Consider the following 22,313-nt stretch of genomic DNA (forward strand, 5'->3'; position numbering starts at 1 on the left):
AGAGGTTAAGTATTGTCTTAGTCTGTTCAGGCTGCTATAACAAGATTCCACAGACTGAGTAACTTACAAACAATGAAACCTTATTTCTCACAGTTCTGGAGGGTGGAAGTCTGAGATCAATGCATTGGCATAGTCACGTTTCGGTAAAGGCTCTCTTTCTGGTTCACAGCCAATGCCTTCTCTCGGTTCTCACACAGCCAAAGGTCTTTCAGCACTTTTCTTTCTCCCTTCCTTCCTCCCTTCCTCCCTTCCTCCCTTCCTCCCTTCCTTCCTTTCCTTCCTTTCCTTCCTTCCCTCCTTCCTTCCTTCCCTCCCTCCTTCCTTCCTTAATGTAAATTCCAGTTACCTAACATATAGTGTAATATTAGTTTCAGGTGTTCACTATAGTGATTCAACAGTTCTAAACAACACCTGGTGTTCATCACAGCAAGTGAACTCCTTAATCCCCATCACCCATTTAATCCATCCCCCTACTGCCCCTCTCTAATAGCACTCAAGAGGGCTCTGCTCCCATGATTTAAGAACCTCCCAAAGGTCCCACACCTCTTAATACCATCATCTTTGGGGATTAGGATTTTAACATGTGAATTGGGGGGGGGGGGACACAAACATTTAGCCCATAACAAGTATCCTCAGAAACCTGGCAATAGGGCTTCCATTGTCTTAAGCTCAAAATTCAGAGACACAGTGATCTCCAATCATATGGAGAGCAAAGAAGCTAGTGAAATTATGTTTTTGTTGAGTTGTGAGGTTTTCAAAAATTATTAGGTAAGTCAGGTTTTTCTTTTATTTGTTTTTTTAAAAAATATGAGTCTCTAGAAAAGACCCAAGATTTCTGGATTTTTAGAGTATGTTTATTTTTTTAGAGAGGGAGAGAGAGAGAGCAGGAGCAGGGGAGAGGCAGTGAGAGGGGGAGAGAGAATACCAAGCAAGAACAATGCTGCCAGCACAGAACATGAGGCAGGGCTTGAATTCACAAGCCTGAGATCATGACCTGAGCAGAAATCAAGAGTTGGATGCTTAACCACCTGAGCTACCCAGGTGCCCCAGAATTTTTTGAGTTTAAACTCCAGTCTCCTTCTCTAACCAGTACTGTGACAAGCCACTTCATTTTTCTGGGACTAAACTTTTCTTATATTAAAATCAATACATTTCTAAGGTTACTTGGAGATAGAAATTTCTCTGACTGTATAAAAGGTCTATTAATGAGTGCATTACCACTGTAGTGAGTAGAGGTCGTGATGAGCAGAAGAATATCTTTTACTTCATTTTTTTTAATGTTTGTCATTTGCACATGGCAAGAAAGCTTAATAAAAATCAGCAGATCACCCAAGGAAGTATCAGGACTGCTTCTTACTAAGTTGAATAAGAATAAGTAAGAAGTTTGTAAAATACTTTAACTCCAGAAAAAGAAAAGCCATTTAAAATGTGGTTCATACTGAGCACTTATTACACATTATGTCATTTTAAAAAATGCTTTTCAACTTTACAATTTGCCTAGAACTTATGAGAAAGGTGATACTATATTACAGTGAGCAAAAGATGAACTTTTCAATAGAGGACCTAGGATCAAATTGGGCATCTGTAAGAAAAATGTGTCTGGACGCTTACCATATAAAAATAACCAGTTCAAAATTCATATCTAAAAGTGAAATGTAAAATAATAAAGTTTTTATTAAAAAGGAATCTTTGTGAACTTGGTAATGCAAAGATTTTTTAAATAGGACTCCAAGGTAGTAATCACAAAAGAAAAACTTAATAAGCTGTATTAGATTAAAATTAAGAATTTCTGTTATCAAAAACCACCTTTCAGAGAGTGATAAAAAAATCTGCAAATCATGAAACATTTTCATAAAACAAATATTCAACAAAAGCCTGTATTAAGAACCCCTACCAATAAGAAAACAGGATAATTCAATAGAAAAATGGGCAGAGATTAATACTTAATAAAAGAGCATATCCAAAAGTTTAATATATATGTTAAAAGGTGCTCAACATGTTAATACATATGATAAGTATTAGGGATTTGATAATTAAATCCTAATAAAAACCCACTGCATACCCATCAGAAGGAAAAAAGAAGAACATAGAAGTATTAGGCAATGGCAAAAATACGAAATAACCAGAACCCCAATGCACAGATGGTGGGAGTGTCAGCTAGTAAAACACTTTTTTTTAAGTTTATTTATTCATTTTTGAGAAAGCGAGTAAGCACATGCGCACAAGTGAGCTGGAGGTGGGGAGGGGCAGAGGAAAACAGAAAGGGAGAATCTCAAGCACTGTCAATGCAGTGCTGGACCAGAGGCTAGATCTCACCAACAGAACCCTCAGATCATGACCTGAGCTAAAATCAAGAGCTTGACATTTAACCAACTGAGTTATCCAGGTGCCCCAACAATTTAGAAAATTAGATGCTCATACTACTAAAACTATATATACATAAGACTATATAACAATATAACACATACATAATAATATAGCAATTGTACCCCTAAGAATATATTTAACAATAAGAAAATATATTCCCTTGAAACATCTACTCTAATTGTCATAGCAAAAATATTTATATGTTCCAAACTGAAAACTATTCAAATGAACAATAATAATAGAATAGATAAATTGCATAAATACCACTTGGCACTGAGAAAGAATAAACCAAAACTACATACAATATGAATGAAGATTAAAAAAATAATATTGAAAGGAGCCAGACACAAAAGACTATATATTTAGGACCCTATTTGTATTAAGTGCATAAACAGAAAAAAAAAAAAAACTGGCTGCTGTTAGCACATGTAACATTGTTGTGCAAGGAGCCAAAAGGCACCCCTTCTTCAGGCTGATGAAGAGCATATGGCTTGGTTGATGGAGAGGGATGAATTTCAGTTCCTGCCAATGTTCATCACTGGCTATCCTTATGCAGGGCACAATCGTGTGTGGAGGTTCTGGGGCTTCCTCCTACTCATAAGAAACTACTCTGAGAAGAAATGCTGATCTTCTTGCCCTATAAATATCACCAATCTTTCCTCTTTTCTTTTACTCCTCCCATACTATCTTCTTGAAACCAAGTGGATACTTCATATTTACAGAATAAATGATCAAGAATAATCAATGAGAACTTTAAATGGCAATGTGTAATCTGACAGCTGTCGTCCCCCAAAGCAGTATTCTATAGGTGGAAAAAGGAATATAATTCATGAGAACCCTGAATCTTAGGAGCCCAAAGAGTAGATGACCATTAGGAGAAGACAAGAAGCAAAAATAACTACAAAACAGGTGAATACATCACAGAAATTTAGTATTAAAATGTTTATATCAATGTCCTCTCCAACTGATTTATGAAGAGGTTTTGGCACATAACCCAGAGGTTAAAACAAGAAGAAGAAAGAGTTATATTCTGTGTGTTGGCAATTATTGAGTATGGACAAATCTCACCCTGTTTAACAGTGAGAAAATACAAAGGAAAGAGAAAAAAAAAAATTGTGACTATTTTTATCTAAAGCAGATTTTAAGAGTATATGGCCTCTATAAAAGAAGAATAGAATATGATGAAGAAGAAAAATAGTAATTGAAGTAAATGAGAGGATAGTTTACAAGGAAATTAAAACAACCGGATCCCTGTTAATGATGGTAAAAGGAAAATTAGTGCCATAGAACTCTGGATCAGTAAAGTAAAGGATACAATTGACCAGTTTTCATGTATGTAGAGGAAAAAAGCAAAATAATGTATGTGACTTAAAAAAAAGCTAATAAAATTGGGGGATAGACATCAGTAGCATAGATGTTGTCATTGATTTTACTACTGTTTACAATAAGGTGCTCCCTGCCCTGTAAGAAGATAATATATTTCTACCCAAATCAACATGGCTTACAGTGCCTTCCTGGAGTGGAGTATGCTCCTGTATTTTCAAATTTGGTCATGGGTTGCTTCGGCTAAGAAAACATGGTGGAAATAATAGTATGTAACTTCCAAGATGAACTTCTGGACAATATTCCATGTTTCTGCCATCTCCCTTACTATTCCTTCTGCCACAGGAATGGCAAACTCCAAAAAGTAGCTACTTCTTTTTGATCAACCTAGATCACAGAATAAAAAATATATAAATTGTAACATAAGTGACATAAAACGTAAACAAGATATAAATGCTTGTTTTGTAAATAAATTACTGAGGCTAGGGGCCATTTTTTAAAGCACAGTAAAGTCAAACAAAAATAAACATTAACTCTGGAAGGAAGATTTAGAGTAACTTCAATAGGAAAAATAGACAAGTATACAATGGGACATTTCCAGAAAAAAGAAATGGATATGCATGTAAGTTTAAAAGATTCATTCTGTTCTAGATAAAATCCATTTATGGAAATGCTCACTAATCAGTACTTGAGGAAAAAAATTTAAATTCATTGATAAAAGAGAAAAATGTTATGTACATCCAGGTAAAAAACATGTAGCTTACTTAAATGAATAAAAAAAGAATTGATATTAACTTCTCCTTTACAAAACTATGTCCAAGATAAGCACAACACATGGGATGTTGAAGAAATTAGGTGGTGACAATATTATACATGGTTAAGTTGTTGCTTGTGAGGGGACAGAAAGACATTCTAAGATATGTATACATTCAGAAAATGTGTTAATGGCATTTCTCAGGCTTTTTTTATTGCAACTGTCAAAAACACTACATAAATTAGAAATAATGACATTTTTTGGTTCTCAGAATTCTGTTGATAAACCCAACTTCTGAAAGGGCAAGGGCACAGTGTGACTCAAAAACAACAAGAACCCAGGATGAGTACCCTACCAAGGTTCTCATTCTTCCCTGCCTCTTTCCATGTGTCACCTTCCCATGTGAAAGTAGTTGCATCTCTTTATGAATAAGAAATTTATGGCTTAGAAAGCTCAGTAAAAACTCCTAAAATCAGTGTTTATGACAACAACAACAAAAGAGAGAGAGAATTTGTCTTAAATCTTGTTATAAAACATAGTTTTAAAGTTAAAATTTTCAGAGGAGAAGCTCTCCAATAGCAAAATAATGTAATAATATCTGGATTAAAAATTCTAAATCGTGTCCTTAGAGGTAGGAACAAGGATTAGAGACAGGGACTGGTAGGAAAAGTTTACTAAACTCTTTGAATAAATAGGACAAAACACAGGACAGAGAAAGGAAAAGAAAATAATCCATAAGTTTGAAAAATTCTACTTTTTATTATTTTATTATTAAATGACAAATAATGAAAAGATTCCAAGCATTTCCTCATGAAAAAGAATAGTAACCTAAGCTAAAATATTAAGAAATTAATACTTAATAAGATAAAATCAGGAATAAGGTAGAACAAAGTAAGTATTACAATTCATAAATAAATCCAAGAGCTGATTTTTTAAAAAGATGACATGGACAAACCTCTAGGAAAATAGAGAAGTAAAAGACATAATTAATTAAATATGAAAAGAAAATTAAGAGAAAAACATGCTCAATATTCAGGAAATATTTAAATTTTTCTAAGAATTGGTTTTCTAGGAAAATATAAATTATGAAGACAGATGAAACGGATGTGGAAAACCCCAAAGAGACAAATAGCAATAGATGAAAAAAAAAATCGTCAAAAACCCACACCCACACAAAGCTAATTCTATATTCTTCTAGAATACACAAAAGGTGGAGCTGATTTTTATGTAGATGTTACAATCAAATTGAAGCCTAAGGAACACGTATCCTTATAGTTCTCAAAATAAGTTCTAGGACTATAGATTGAAATCTATATAGTAAAAATTAAGAATACACAGAACAAATGAATACTCGAAGGGAAATGGACTTTGTAAAGTTGACCTAATTGCATGAATATACAGAGAAACTAACACCTGATTTGACCATATAAACATGAAAAAAGCAAGATTACAAAGTGAATAACCTGCCAGGAAATACTTTGCAAAGTATTATTATGAAAAAACACATTATTTTTTTAGGATCCATATTATTTTGGCAGATTTATCAGAAAACATGAATACCCAATTTAAAATGAAAACTTACATTACAATATGAATGGTAATTCATAACAGAAAAAAATTAATTTTATTAAAAAAATTTTTGTTTAATGTTTATTTATTTTTGAGAGACAGAGAGACAGCCTGAGCAGGGGAGGGGCAGAGAGAGAGAGAGAGGGAGACCCAGAATCTCAAGCAGGCTCCAGGCTCTGAGCTGTCAGCACAGAGCCCACTGTGGGGCTGGAACTCACGAGCCATGAGATCATGACCTGAGCCGAAGTTGGACATTTAACCAACAGAGCCACCCAGGTGCCCCATAACAGAAAAATTTTAAATAACCAATGAAAAGTTGGAGATACATTCAACTTTGCTAATATTCAAAGAAATGCAAATTGAAGCTATACTGATATACCATATTTTCATTTATAAAATCTGGTGAAAGATCTGTTAGCTTCAGTGGGAGAAAGCCCTTTTAACAGACTTTCTCACCCATTCTTATATAGAGTATATACTTGTACAGTTTTTCTAGAGGTAATTTGGTAATATGTATAGAGAGCCCCCAAAACAGCAAACCATTTATCCTAGCAATAACATTAGAGAAATTTATCCTAAGGCTATGATCTGAGATGGGCATTAAAATTTATGTATGAATGTTTTTACAAAAATATTTTTTAAAATAATCATGAAAACTGGAACAAATTAAAATGTCCATTAATACAAGTCTGGCTAAATTATGAGACAGTACATGATAGAATACGATTTAGTCTAGTACTATTAATAAAAATAAGTATCTATTCACATGAAAAGATATTTTTAAATTTTCAAATGTTTCTACTACCATTTTAAAATAAAAAATTGAAAATTTATTTATAGCAAACATCAGCAATTGTTAACATTTGATATGTAACCTGATGGTTGTATGCATATTTATGTAATTAGAAGATAATAGTTGTTCCACAGGCACTATTTTAAATAAAGTATTGGCTTTAAAAAGTAATATGTGTATATGAAAATGTAGCTTAGATGATGTACATTAACATGGATTCACAGCCGTTTGAACAGTTGCATTTAAGAAGGATTGAATCAAACCTCAGTGCCATCCTAATGAATTCAAATCCCTGTACTGTCCTCCTTAATAATTTTATCACTGTCTTAGAACAAATTACTGGAGGTGTGACATATGAGACAAGAGTGTAGGGTGCAGAATGTAAGAAAATACGTAGCAGTAGGGACTATGTAAAAGTGAAGAGTGTGTGCCATTTCTGAACATATTCTATTTCAGTTTTTGCTCCTCTCTACATTGTACAAGCCAAACCAAGCTCCTCTCCAGGCCCCAGCAAGACTAAAGAACAAAGGTTTATGACCACGATAGGGGAATATTTAAGCTCAATCCATTATTTAAGCTCTTCCATGCATTTTACAGATATTAATTCATTTCATCCTTATACTGAGCGGTCAAAAGTAGGTAGTATCAGTATGTCTATTTTACAGATGAGATACCTGAGACACAGAAAGATTAATGAATTTGTCAAAAGTCACACGGATAGTAACTGGTGACACAGAAATTGGAACCCGGAGCTGACCCCAGAGGTAGGGCTTTTAGCTATTACACTACCAACAGACTTTGAAGTCCTGCTTCAAGCCCTATGCAAGACATTGCTGGTGCACAAGGAAGTCAAACAGTCTCTTAGCAAACACATCATGCAATGATTGTCAAATATCACACAGTGTGGAACGTGTTCTTCTGGAGGAGCAAGAAATACACTTGCAGCAGGGAGGCTGAAATCAGCTCCAACTCCTGGAGATGAGTTTGCCATGTGTGATTCTTTTCCTGAAATGATAACTCCTCTTCTAGCCACTCAGCCCTTCAACCCATGGTCTCCTTTAGGCTCACTTACCAGGGCACAGATACTGCCAGATATGCATGGATCCCAGCAATAATCATAGCTTGACCTCTAAGAAAAGGGCAGAAGCAGTAGGAGGCGATGTCCTCACTAATTATGCACATACATAGCATTTTCTATAACCAAAGGGTAAAATTTTAAGGCCTTAGATAATGTCAGATCCATTTTCTCAACATTCTTTATAATTTTGCATCTAGTTGTCCTTATAAACTAGGGGGGTATTGTGGAAAAAGTAGTGGTTCTGTAATCACCTAGATCTGAGCTGGAATCCCTGCTTAGCCAGGGACAAGGTGAATGATCTTACAGAAGGAATTTAACTTCTCTAACACTGTGTTAAGTGGGAATAATGAAAACTACTATAAGGCAGGTAGGTATTAGAATGAAACCTACTTTCCTTCCACGTTTGAAATAAATTAATGAACTCATAATACTCACAGCTCAGAATGAAAGCAAACCTAATAAAAAGTATTAAAAAATCTTGCAAGTATTCTTTATATGCATGAAATTAAAGCCCAAGACACATAAAAGATACATAAAAGAAAAAATATTATATTAAATTCCATCTTCTTGGCTGAAGAGAGGACCATATTGTGTTTTATTCAATCCCCAAGACTAAGAAAGTAGCAGTTTCTGACTCAAAACCAAATTAACAGCCTGTGGTTTCTGAGGGCAGTAGATATCCCAGACCAGGAAACCACGGCACTCTTGAGCTGTAGCCAATATAAAGTTAGATCTGTGCATATACGTGGTCATTTGTGAGAAAGAAAGTTCCACAAACTCCTGTCCAAGTAGTACATAGTCCTAGGAATGCAGACCTATGAAGAGACTGTGGGAAACTGAGATACTAACTAAGTGTAGCAGCTATATTTTACCAAGTTGTTCTAGCCACATAAAACTCCACTTTATTTCCAAGAGCAGATAACCAGTACTGGACTGGCCCATGCCCAAATTGGGTAATTGCATTCTGTCATATTTCAGATCTCCTTGGCACTTTTAATTAGCCATGATTTATACTCTTCCCAGTTTACAATCAAAACTGCCTTATATTGCAGCTGTGGGGTTACACAAAGACAGCAACTAAATTAACAAACAGTTAGCAAATTATTGTTATTTTTCATTTCTCTTTTTCTCTACATTTCTATGGACTGCTGAAGGTCAGGGATTACTAGTTCCATTTTATAAGACCAGTGAGCCTTCAGCATAATCTAATATTAACATCTATGATAAGTTAGATTACAATTTAAAAATAAATTTCCTTTTGGATATATACCCATATCTTGAGACAGAAATAAAGAAGATAATGAATCTTTTCTAAAAGAAAAAAAAATCACTTCAATATAAATAAGGAGTATAGCATGATCGTTTTTTCTTTTTTTTTTTCAATATTTATTAGATTTCCACTTGTACCAAGTGCTGTTCAAGGTGTGAGGTCCAGGGGAGAGCAATAGATCATTTCTCAGATCTTTAAATTGCACCAGCCCTAGTTAAATGCATTTAATATTCACAAGAGCTTTACGAGGTAATCACTAATGTTACCCCTATTTTACAGATAAGAAACTTAGGCAAAGCAAGTTTTAATAACTTTCCAGAGATATGATATATGAATATAACCACAGCTTCAAATCTTGGCCATTGGATGGCTCTTCACCACTGTGACCATCTCTCCCATGGACAGAACAGTCCTGGACTTTAATATTACACAGAGGAAAGTGGAAAATGATAGAGACTTTTCTATTCAAGTTGAGAGATCTGGAACACAACAAGGAACAGGCTAAACAAACACCAGGGAAACAGTGTTCAAAGTGGAAAGAAGACTTGATGCCAGGACCCTGAGATGGAATAGATGTGGCACATTTGAGGAATCAGAAGAAGCCCACGATGGCTGAAGCACAAAGGCTAGAGGGAGAAAGAGTGAATTTTGGTTGGAAGTAGGCACAGGATTATGAAGGACATTAACAGTGTAAGGTGTTTAGTTTTTATGTGTAATGGGGACCTTTTGAGGATTTAAAAAAAGTAAACACATTTTGTTTAAAAGATTATTCTGAAGGGAAAATCTATTTAAGTGTGGGCAAGAGGGAAAGAAAAGAGATAATTTTCTCTCTCACATAAGAAATGATTTTTATTTGGGTTAGGGTGCATTTGGAGATTACCGAAAAGAAGAAGAAAAAATAAGAATATGTTTTTGTTGTCTTTGCTGATGAATATTAGAGAGGAAGCAGGTGAGGAAAAAAGAGAATCAAGTAAAAACCAGAACTTGTCATTATTTAAGTAAACCTAAGTATTCCATCAAAAGATTTATCCACGGGATACAGGTGTGCTGTTTCGAAGGGACACATGTACCCCCATGTTTATAGCAGCACTATCCACAATAGCCAAAGTATGGAGAGAGCCCAGATGTCCATCAATGGATGAATGGATAAAGAAAATGTGGTGTATAAATACACACACACACACACACACACACACACACACACACACACACACAATGGAGTATTACTCGGCAATCAAAAAAAAAATGAAATCTTGCATTTGCAACTACGTGGCTGGAACTGGAGGGTATTATGCTAAGCGAAATTAGTCAGAGAAAGACAAAAATCATGTGACTTCACTCATATGAGGACTTTAAGAGACAAAACAGATGAATATAAGGAAAGGGAAACAAAAATAATATAAAAACAGGGAGGGAAACAAAACAGAAGAGACTCATAAATATGGAGAACACACTGAGGGTTGCTGGAGGAGGTGTGGGAGAGGGGATGGGCTAAATGGGTAAGGGGCATTAAGGAATCTACTCCTGAAATCGTTGTTTCATTATATGCTAACTAATTTGGATGTAAATTTTGAAAAATAAAAAATAAATAAAAAAATAAAAAAATAAAAACAAAAAATGGATGGGAAAAAAAGATTCATGTAGTTTATTCTCAGAACTCTTGGTGAGCCCAAGAAGAGTATGAAATGTGATGTAAATTTTACTTTTTGGGGGGAGGTGGGTGGAAGGATGGTTGAAATAGGTGGAGGGGATTAAGACTACACTTATCATGATGAGCACTGAGCAAAGTATAAATTGTTGGCTCATTGTACACCTGAAACTAATACTGTTTTTTATTTATACTTCAATTAAAAAATTACATTTTTAATTTCATTATCTGTGTCAATAGACCTTTATGTTTAATTCTTCATATTTATTTTAATGACTTAAAGTACATATGAGCATTCTTAACCTTGTTTAAATTATTTATTAATCTGTATAACATTTATTTATTATTTGGCAAAACTGCCTAGAAATATGCTCATTTGAAATCATTACCTATTATCATAGAAAGAGCTGCACAGAAGGGCATCTTGAACATGGTTTTTTGTTTTTTTTTGTTTTTTTTTTTTTTTTTTTTTTTAATTTTTTAATATATGAAATTTACTGTCAAATTGGTTTCCATACAACACCCAGTGCTCATCCCAAAAGGTGCCCTCCTCAATACCCATCACCCACCCTGTCCTCCCTCCCACCCTGCCCTCCCTCCCACCCCCCATCAACCCTCAGTTTGTTCTCAGTTTTTTAACAGTCTCTAATGCTTTGGCTCTCTCCCACTCTAACCTCTTTTTTTTTTTTTTTTTTTTTCCTTCCCCTCCCCCATGGGTTTCTGTTATGTTTCTCAGGATCCACATAAGAGTGAAACCATATGGTATCTGTCTTTCTCTGTATGGCTTATTTCACTTAGCATCACACTCTCCAGTTCCATCCATGTTGCTACAAAAGGCCATATTTCATTTTTTCTCATTGCCACGTAGTATTCCATTGTGTATATAAACCACAGTTTCTTTATCCATTCATCAGTTGATGGACATTTAGGCTCTTTCCATAATCAGGAGACTATAGATGCTGGAGAGGATGTGGAGAAACAGGAACCCTCTTGCACTGTTGGTGGGAATGCAAATTGGTGCAGCCGCTCTGGAAAGCAGTGTGGAGGTTCCTCAGAAAATTAAAAATAGACCTACCCTATGACCCAGCAATAGCACTGCTAGGAATTTATCCAAGGGATACAGGAGTACTGATGCATAGGGGCACCTGTACCCCAATGTTTATAGCAGCACTCTCAACAATAGCCAAATTATGGAACATGGTTTTTTGAACAACACACAAGTAACACACTGTTTTTAGCAACTGGATAGAACATTGAATTATCATGCTGAGCTCATACCTCCATAAACAGAAGACATTTTATTTGCTTTTTAAATTAAGGTGTGATAGGATACATCATGGTCCTGAAGTTGTGTGAATTGTGTGAATAAAAGATATCTAAATTAAGTTGGGTGTATTTGGCAGAAAACTGTTTAAAGGTTTTGGAAAAATTGAAAGTATTTGTCATAGGTCTTAATGGAATATAAGATAATGTTAATACATTTTACTAAATGTAATTTACTAAAACTTAAATTTTAGAAAGATTTTATGTTTTCTTTCCTTTTTTTAAAAATATTCAATGTGTCCGCATAGGTTTAGGCTGGTGCTTTCACGAATTTTCTAGCACAATTTCACAGTCAAAAACAAACAAACAAAAAAAAAACAAACCTGATCTCATAAGGTTTTGGTTAATTTTGGATGATCAAGAGATTAGAGGAAGACATGGGTGTACAATGGTAGAACATTTATAGTAGGAGATATCTATAGATTATCTATGATAAACTTTATATTCTATAGCCCTTACTGTCTCCTGAGCTCCAAACTTACTCAAGGAGTGTTTCCACCTGGATATCCTGCAGCCTGACCCAGCCTGGATGAAAATTACAATAATTTAGTTCTTGAATTCTATACTACTGTTAATAAAATTATCATTTACCCAATTCTTCAAGCTCTTGTGTTTAGAGCCTTCGTTAGCAATTTTATAACCTTTACACACCATCTTTCAGTAACTGATTATTTTTTACCTTTCAAATATCTGTCCAATTTATCCCTTCCTCTCCTTTACTATCACCACTGCCTTAATGCCTTTCTTTCTCCACCCCTAAGCTGGATTGTTGCAGTAGTTCTCTAACTCATCTCTTTCAGCCCTTCCCCACTCCAACCCAGTATTCACACTGGTACCAGTTAACTTTCAAAAACAAAATTTGAAGATCATTTATAAAATGTTGATCTTTCTCCTTATTACCATCAAATTAAATCCATACAACTTAACATGGTAAACATCTCTTTACAAAGTGGTCTTACATAATTTTACCATGATGTTCCATCTCTCACTATTTCCCAACAGAATCTTAACCATCTTCCAAATAATTGAGTTACACTGTACTTATTTAACCCCCTAAGCTTTTTAATACCTTGATTCAGCTTGCTTGAGTGACTTCTGCTCTCTTCTCACCTGAATATATTTATCACAAAACTGGATTTTTACCTGTTTCCTATAAGAGAATCTTCTCTTTAAAAGTTTCAGAGTATAAGCAAAGAGTGTGAGGATAATCCCAGGTGGGAAGCCAACAGCAATCACAGCTCCTCTTCCAGGAGTTTTGTTTTCATTTTCTGTCAATTCCTGCCTAACATTTCTCAGATTCCTGGTTGGAGTTAGCTGCTAGCATCACCTTGAACTCTGATTTACCCATATTCTTTTATACCAGTTTCAATTTTTTCAAGGAATTCCACTAGGGCATCAACACCATAACTTTTGATTCAGTAAGTTTGGGTTTGAAGACATGAATATATGTTTTATTTGCTATTAGAGTTGATAATAAAAGTGAAAATGCATAAAAATTTAGGAATAAAAACTGGCTTTGCTGTCACCAAATCCCATGCATAAATGCTCTTGCTGGATCAAAGTCTCTTTCTATTCCTTTGGGGTCTCTTTACCCCAAATTTTGTTTTGAAAATCCTATCCCTAAAACATACATCTTCAACTACCCAAAATCCTTCACTGTGGTTTTTTCCACCCCCCTCCCCAGGAACAAGTTTGTACCTGGTATCTTCTGGTGAGGAATGGCTAGTAAATGAATGTTCACATTCCCCTACATGAGCACACCAGACACATAGCCTGGTATTCTTCTGCCTAATGAGGGATAAAGATTATTTCTTAATTTTTTCAGTGAATTTTGGTTCCCAGAATATATGATAAATTCTAAGGATGTTGCTATGTCTAAATGATAGAACAGATGCAGATAGATGACAGATTGTTATTCAGTCTAATAGCCTAAAATATGCAGAATGAAAGCTTTTAATTTTGAGTGTAATTACTTGCTCCGGTTGTATAATTGCTTGTCATCTAAGTTTTTTGTCCTAATAATAATAGGGATTTTTTTTTCTCTGCAATTTCTCACTCAAGGGAGAATAAAATACAAAAAATATATTGTAAACAATACACTAAAATTACATGGATATTAAATTATGATGTATGTATAAAATTCCTTTTGAAAACTATATAATAATATTATTATCACTTAGTCTAGTCCTTTATTTTTCTCATGAAGAATCAAGTCTAGGAGATAAAATGGCTCTCTAAAGTATACACAAAATACCTGTCTCTTGGTTCCTAGGAATCTTGACTCTGAGTCCAGTGTCTTTTTCATCATATCACATAGCTTCAATAGTCTTAAAGACTTAGTAAAATTTTCCCATATTTTCATAGATTGTTTCTCCTTTTGCAATCATCTCCCAAACCCCTTTGTCCCTGAATCTACCTGCGGTACAGATAGGTTCATCCAAGCAGGCATAGTGAGAATGGCCTAGAATTGATCTCATCCTCTAAATCTGGCTTGCCTTTGTGACTATCAGTTCTTCTCAGGTTTTGATGTATATTGTCATATAAAAGTAAGAAGGACAAGACTTGAGATGCTATTAATAACATAGTGCTATAGATAAAACAAGATTTGTTCCCTTTTCATTTTTCCCAAAGAATGTCATGTTACTAGATGAAGGGCCAGCTCCTGGAGGGGCTACCAATACCACCCAACCTTCTTCTAGATGTGATGAATCTCTGCAGAAGTCTGAATTGTCATAGTAATCTGGAGTGTGCTGTCCATGGTACTGAGAAACCAGTGCTATATATAGCTATGCTACAAAATCCTCCCCCAAGTGGTCAGTTAGGCAGAGCAGCATCTACCTTTGTGTTGCAGGGGCCTGGAGAAAGCTATAAGGATGTGTGACCATTTAAAAAATGTAACAGCTCAAAAAGGTAGCTTTGAGAAAATATTATTTATAACCACAACTGAAGTTAAAATGAACAATCCACACCACCAGGAGAAACAGTTATTTGTAACTATTCTGCTTTTCCTAAAAGTAATACTCCTTATATGCTTTAAAAATTAGAGTAAGATCTTTGGCTGCTGTTATATTTCCCTCCAAAAAATTAAAGCAGTGTAGTGTGATATATTATAGCTTTCAACCAAAATAATAAAATTATCCAGAGAAAATTAGGTACAATTCACCCTGTGGATATAGGAAAACTAGATAGGTGTTACCAATCGGCTTTAAGCTGGGGTCTATGTGAAATGACAAAGCAGGAGCACTTGTGGACAAAGAAAGGTAGAAGCATCTTTAATGGTGTGAGTTACTGCATATTTAGAAGACACCTTCCATCTGCAACCCCTCCATGTAAAAATATCTCTTCATTCAGTTTCTATATACTTGACAATGGATATGCATAGGAGATGTGCATCTAATTATTCCAAATGGCCTTGTTTGGTTTGCTGTTCATTTTTTGGGAGTAGGTACACTCTATTCTAATTGGAGATGCTTTCTATGATGCACATAGAATCAAAATTGTAAACTACAGTTGCATCCCTCATGCCTCTCAGATAGGCAGTGCACAATTTTTATTGGCATCCAGACCTACTGACCCTGGTCTCTGCTAGTGTTATGCGATGTCTCCCAAGAATTCCCTGAAATGTGAAGTTGTGTGCCTAGTGGAGATTTGAGTCTCCATCTCATATATTTTATTTACAATTCCTTCTCACCTTACTCAAAATGGAAGTTGTCCTAATATGAATTATTAAAAGGTAGTTCTAAGATGTACTTTAGAGTTCTCTAATCATGCTATTATCATAATCATATCTAATCTGTTTCTCTGAGTTTCAAACTGCCTACACCATTAAGACAACAATTGAGAGTATAGGGCCACAGAAGCAATAACAACCATAAATGTCATTGCAAGCTATGTACTCATAGGCCCTATCTGTGAAACTTGCTAACTACTGAAGTCTCTGTAAAACTTCTGTCTACACTCTTCTCCACTTCCTCATGTTTTGGACATTGCTGATACTTTCTAGGAAATGGATGTTTTTACAAGTATTTACCATTGTCACTGTTGAAGACATTACTTTTCTCATCATTCACATTGTTCTTGTTATTCCCCTGTTGTTGGGCATTTTACCATTAGAGGTACAAACATTTTGTTAGGCACTAGTAACCCCCCTATTACTAAATCCAAAGGACAATTCTAATTCTTGTTTAAGTTCCGTTTCTGAAAGCACACACTCATTGTGGCTTTATGAAACCACCGTATTCTTTTCTTCCACTGCTTTACATAACCCTTAAATGTTAGTGTCCCTCAGCCTTCTACACCAGGTTCTCTTCTCTTTCTATTCTACATTGACTAGGTGGCTTTGCCTGTTCTCAAGTCCAGTTATTTCTTATGTACTGATGACCTACTCCAACTACTTTCCAACTCATGTCCCAAATGTCCAACTACTTTTCAATATTTCTGCCCTGGTATCTTGCTGGGCATTCAAATCAACATATCCAAAACTGAACCCCTCACTACACCTCCAACACACACACACACACACACACACACACACACACACACACACACATCTTTATTGTCATCTCAATGTTTACTCAAAAAATTAATCCAACGTCCATGTTATCCATATCAAACTTCTGGCAGCCATCCTTCATGCCATCAACAATCACATTTCCCCCTAATACTCAAAGAAACCATTTACTACCCATTCAAGCTTCTAAATAACTACTCAATGCTTTCACTTATCTTTGCCTTCAGTACCAAGAATTCATGGTAACAAGTCATGGTACCATTAATAGCAGTCACTGTCAGCCTTTACCTGAATCGCGACAACAGCCTTGCCTTCACTGATACCCAGCACTACATTCCTCAATTGATTCTTCACAAAGAAGGTATCATAATTTTTATTTATTTTTTTTTTAACATTTATTTGAGACAGAGAGAGACAGAGAATGAACGGGGGAGGGTCAGAGAGAGGGAGACACAGAATCTGAAACAGGCTCCAGGCTCTGAGCTGTCAGCACAGAGCTCGACGCGGAGCTTGAACTCACAGACTGCGAGATCATGACCTGAGCCGAAGTCGGCCGCTTAACCGACTGAGCCACCCAGGCGCCCCTGGTATCATAATTTTTAAAAAGGTATTTTATTAAATTGATTCTCTTATTTAAACTCTTGAGTGTCTTTTCATTGCCATTAGGATGAAAACCAAACCTACCAGCTCTGACCTCTATTTCTCCAGCCTTTCTCTTGCTACTCCCCTTTCTCTCTTTGTTCCAATTATATTGACTTTTTAAAAATTCATTGAATAGGCCATATTCTATATTGATTTCTATCTTCACTTGCTTTTCCCCCTACCTGTATATTCTCCTCACTTCTATTTATGTGGCTAACTTTTATTGATCATTCAGCTCAGTTTAAAAGTCACTTTCTCTAATAAAACATTATTGTACCTCCCTCATTCCCTCTGCATAGACTTACTTTGTTCTTGCTCCTGGTACATCCTCATCATATCATTTATTTATAATCATTTCTTTCATTTTCTTTATCTCCAGTGTCTATCACAATACTTGGCACAGATGGACACAACGTCTATTGTCAGATGAGTGAAAGTAGAAAGTTTTTTTTTTCCCATTGAGTTAATATGTATTCTTGTTCTATCTATAATAATAAAATGCTGCCCTACATGCAGAATACACACTTGTATATATGTTTAGTGTATCTGCAGAGAAATGGAGAGGGGAAAGACTTGAGGGTGAAGTTAGGAGATATCGCAGACAGAGTGGTTTCAGGCCAGATACAGTTCTTCATGGCCTCAAGTCAATTAAAACTGATAAAATTCAAAAAAGTAGCTTTGGATTTTTTTTTATCATGAAAAAGGTGTTTATTTTGAACTTCTGATTTTTGCCTTTCAGTGTTTTGGGAATACTTAAGAAGAGTGAAAGAATTGAAAAGACCATACCTCTGCAGATTTCAATTGAATTCCTTCTGAATAAAAAAATCAAAGAAAAACTTTCATGTTTTTTTTTATTTAGTCTAAGGAGAAAACAGATAAGCTATAAGTGGCACGTTGGGATAGTCCAAATACAAAATTTTTTCTATCTGAGTTTAGAATCGATAGTATGACCTTTCATAGAAATCAGAAAATGTATGTTGCTAATTATTATTTTCTTAAAGATTAAAGAAGCTTTGCTTTACCTTTACACATATCTGCAAGGTTCTGTACAATTTCAGAAGCAAACATGGGGTTAGGAATTTTAACAATAAATCTGGAATTTTTTTTAAATTTTTTCTTTTAATGTTTATTTATTCTTGACAGAGAGGGCATGAGCAGGTGAGGGGCAGAGCAAGAGAGAGACACAGAATCCGAAGCAGGCTCCAGGCTCTAAGCTGTCAGCACTGAGCCCCATGTGGGACTCGAACCCACAAACCATGAGATCATGACCTGAGCCAAAGTTGGACACTTAAGTGACTGAATCACCCAGGCAACCCCAAATCTGGAATTTTAACAACAAAAAATGGATACTGTGTAAATTATCTAAAATTCTTTACAAATGACTGCACAACTGTAGTAAACGCATATACACTGAAATTTTTGTGTACTGGTGAACATAATAAAAACAAAATAGAACAATAGGCTAAACTATATGATTTTTGGTTCTACTAGTTAGTAGTGTTGTTTTCCTAGCTGACAATAAGGGGACCAGATTTTTTTTTTCCCCAGGCAGGAACTATATATATATAAGTGGGTATTTTAAAGAGACTTGTGTTGGCCTCTCATCCCCTCCCACCATCCCATACTCCCTCCGTGTGTGTGTGTGTGTGTGTGTGTGTGTGTGTGTGTGTGTGTGTGTGTAGTCAATGAGAATTTAGCTCACATCTGGTTTGGTTTGGAGATCCCGCACAGAACTAAGTTGAATTATCTAGCTTAGTTTATGGATCATGATACCTTCTATTTCATGTTTTCTGTACACTAGCTTAATGATACTCAGAGCTCAAGTGGCACCAAATAAACTATGTTTAAATGCATTTATGTATATTAAACACTTTATATAAGGTTGTTAGGAGATGGAGAATTTACACAGAGCTCCAACTCTTCATCATTCTGCTCCCTTCCTTTCTCTCTGCCTTTCCCCAAACCCCTAATTTCCTCATGAAGGGAAGTTCCACCATATTTTTGCTTGTTCTACACCAACTCATGTCTTGTGCCTCTCAGGGTCTCCTCTGTTTCCCCATAAGGAGATTATTAAGCTTGTTCCCTAAACAAAAATTATTCTCTCATTAAAAACTTTGTTTAAAAAAAAAAAGTTGTTTTCAGCTTTTTAAAACAAAACAAAACCAAAAGAACTTTACCATGTTATAATAAGTTGTGTCTTTTAAAAACTAATAAGCCTATTAGTTTATACTTTCTATAATTTTCTTTTTTTACTTACTATTTTAGAGAAAGAGAGAGATAGAAAGAGAGCAGGGGAGAGGGGCAGAGGAAAAGAGAGAGAAAGAGAGAATCTCAAGCAGGCTCCAGGCCTACTGTAGAGCCTGATGCGGGGCTTGATCTTACAAAGGTGAGACCATGACCTGAGCCAAAATCAAGAGTTGGATGCTTAACAGACTGAGCCACCCAGGCACCCCCTACACTTTCTACCATTTTCTAATAAGGTAATAAGGTTATGCTGATGTGTAATAATAACAGTTTTGGGGAAGGAAAAAAGTACCAATGATCTTTTGATGGTAACGGAAACAATATAATTAACCAATCTAAAATTTAAAAATCTAAAATAAACTGATTACTTTTTTTTGCATCTTAAAGTAAGGAAACTATACTTTTATAAAAAGTGGTTAGCATATTTTTTAAGATTGTAAGTAAGTTAATTAGTGAATATCTGGATGACTGATTAAATCTGTGTGATTGGCATACATATCATGCAAAAAATATAACTTAAGAGCAATTACTCTAAGTATTCCTTTGTTGATTATTTAAGTAACTATGCCTAAATATATAATAGTTTCCCTTGTATTACTTTTAAAATGAATACTACTTTACGTTCTTAGAGTAGTACCTCAGAATTAACATCACTTTACTTAATAAATTAGTTAAGCTTAAGATGAAAATGATCTATTGAATTCATCCTTTACAACAACTAGGGAAGAAAATCCAGTGCTTCCTGGAATGAATAAAATACATGGAAAAAAGGCCAGAAAATTTGATTCTGCTATTTGAATTGAGCAAGTAGTGAATACAAAATTTGAATTTGTTTCAATTCTGCCTTGTTTGAAAACAGGCTGCTTTTTATTTTTTTAGACTTCTTTTTTATTTGTAAAGGTTTTTTTTTCTACCACTTCTTCAATAGTAAAAGGGGAAATAATTAAAATAAAGAAAACTAACAAAAATCAAAAGGAGGAGTCATCTGAAGAACAGTTGGCAGTATAAAATGTTAGCTATTGACCTTTGAAAACCTTCTGTCCTAATTAATAAGAGTCTTTTATAGGAGAGGGCTGGTGAACCATCCTTTCAATCAATAAATATCTTTCATGTAAGTTGTGTTGTTACCCAAGATTTGATAAGGCCAGATAAATGTTCCTTAGATTCTAAAAAGCTGTTAAGATCTGCAAGACAATGCTATTCTTTTAGACTTCCTAGAATAAAGAAAATAATATATAATTAGTGCCATTAAATTGAATAAAAAGGTAAAACTACCAACCTTACTCTGCAATCTTGGAATAATTGGAGTTAAACTCCCACATTATAGCCCTTGTGTGTTTTGAGTCACAATGTGAAGTTTATATTTGCAGAGATGATTGAATATCACCTGTGAGTCACTTAGAATGGCCTGAAAGGGTGACAGATGCAATGACAATGATCAGAAGTACATTCTAAAATAAATTAATGAGACTGTTTGTATTATCCATTAAGTACTTAATATCAAGAACTTGGTCAGTATTATTTAATGTAAAGAAAATTTGAAAACCAAGCCAACATGGCAGAGAAGAAGGGGAATCCATACTTCCCGCATCTCTCAAAGAAGTGTAGAAGCCAAAGGACTTTGAACACCAGAGCGTCAGAGGAAAAGAGACTGAATCTACTAGGAAGAAAATGGGAAAGCTGGGAAAAAGGTAGGTGGGTAACGGTGAACTGGGGGAGATAAAAAAGGCCACGTGAACATGGAGGGGAGGGACCCCCTTCTGCGGAGAGACAAAGGGAAGAGAAAGACAGGCTAGGGAAGTGTAGGACCGTATCTGGACAGGAGAAAGACCTCAGACTGAGACTGAGAGGGATCTGATCTCTAACTGTGGGGCTTTCTTCAGACTGGAGCCGGCTCCCTGCTCGCACACCTGGGGAGGAGGGGAGCCAGGCCTGGGTGTGGTGGTAGGTCAGGGGCTCAGTCTTCAGTTGGAGAAAGTGGTTCCCTCCCTGGAGGGCTGCACAATAGCATAGAACCTGGCTGCGTCTGCCACCCTCGGCACAGTGGCTGGGCCAAGGGCACAGTCTGCAGGAGGAAAAGGCGGCCGTCTCCCTGGAGTGCTGTGAGAAAAGACAAAGCCTGCCTGCGACTGCCACCCCAGGGGCTTTTGGCAAGGGCGGCAGCTCCGTCCTCAGTAGGAGAAGGAAGTCCTCCCTGAAGTGCCACGGCACAGAGAAAGCCAGCTGGGACCACATATCGCAGCACTGAGAGGTGCTTCCCCGGTGCCAGAGTGCACAGAGTGGGACTTTGAATCCTAGCCAAGGGCAGGGTCAGGTGAGTTGGCGAGATAGAAGGACCACCTCATCTGCACCTGCGGCACAGTGAGGACGACTCCAACTGAGTCTACCCAGTCCGGCTCTGTGGAGAAGAGACTGGGGGACTCATCCCTTGCCCCCACCACCGTCACCACCAAGGTGGGGCCTCAGGGATCACTCCCAGGGCCCATAGTGGAGGTGGGTCCATATAACACCAAATCACACCCCTTTGCACTGGGTAACTGCATATCCACCCGAGTGGCACAGACCCTGAGGATAGCTACTCCTGACAAGCTATGCAGCATTGCCTGGATTAACTCTAGGTCAATTCTGGATATATAGATATTTTCTCTCCCCCCTCCCCCATTTCTCCTCCTTATCTCTTCACTCCCCTAAGCTGCTTACTCTGGTTATTGGTCTGTCTAAACAGACATATTTAACCCATTGTTTTGATACATGTTCTACACCTCCTTCTTTATACTCCTTTCTCTCTCTCT

Source organism: Panthera leo, chromosome B2 (assembly GCF_018350215.1).
Source record: "Panthera leo isolate Ple1 chromosome B2, P.leo_Ple1_pat1.1, whole genome shotgun sequence".
NCBI lineage: Eukaryota > Metazoa > Chordata > Mammalia > Carnivora > Felidae > Panthera > Panthera leo.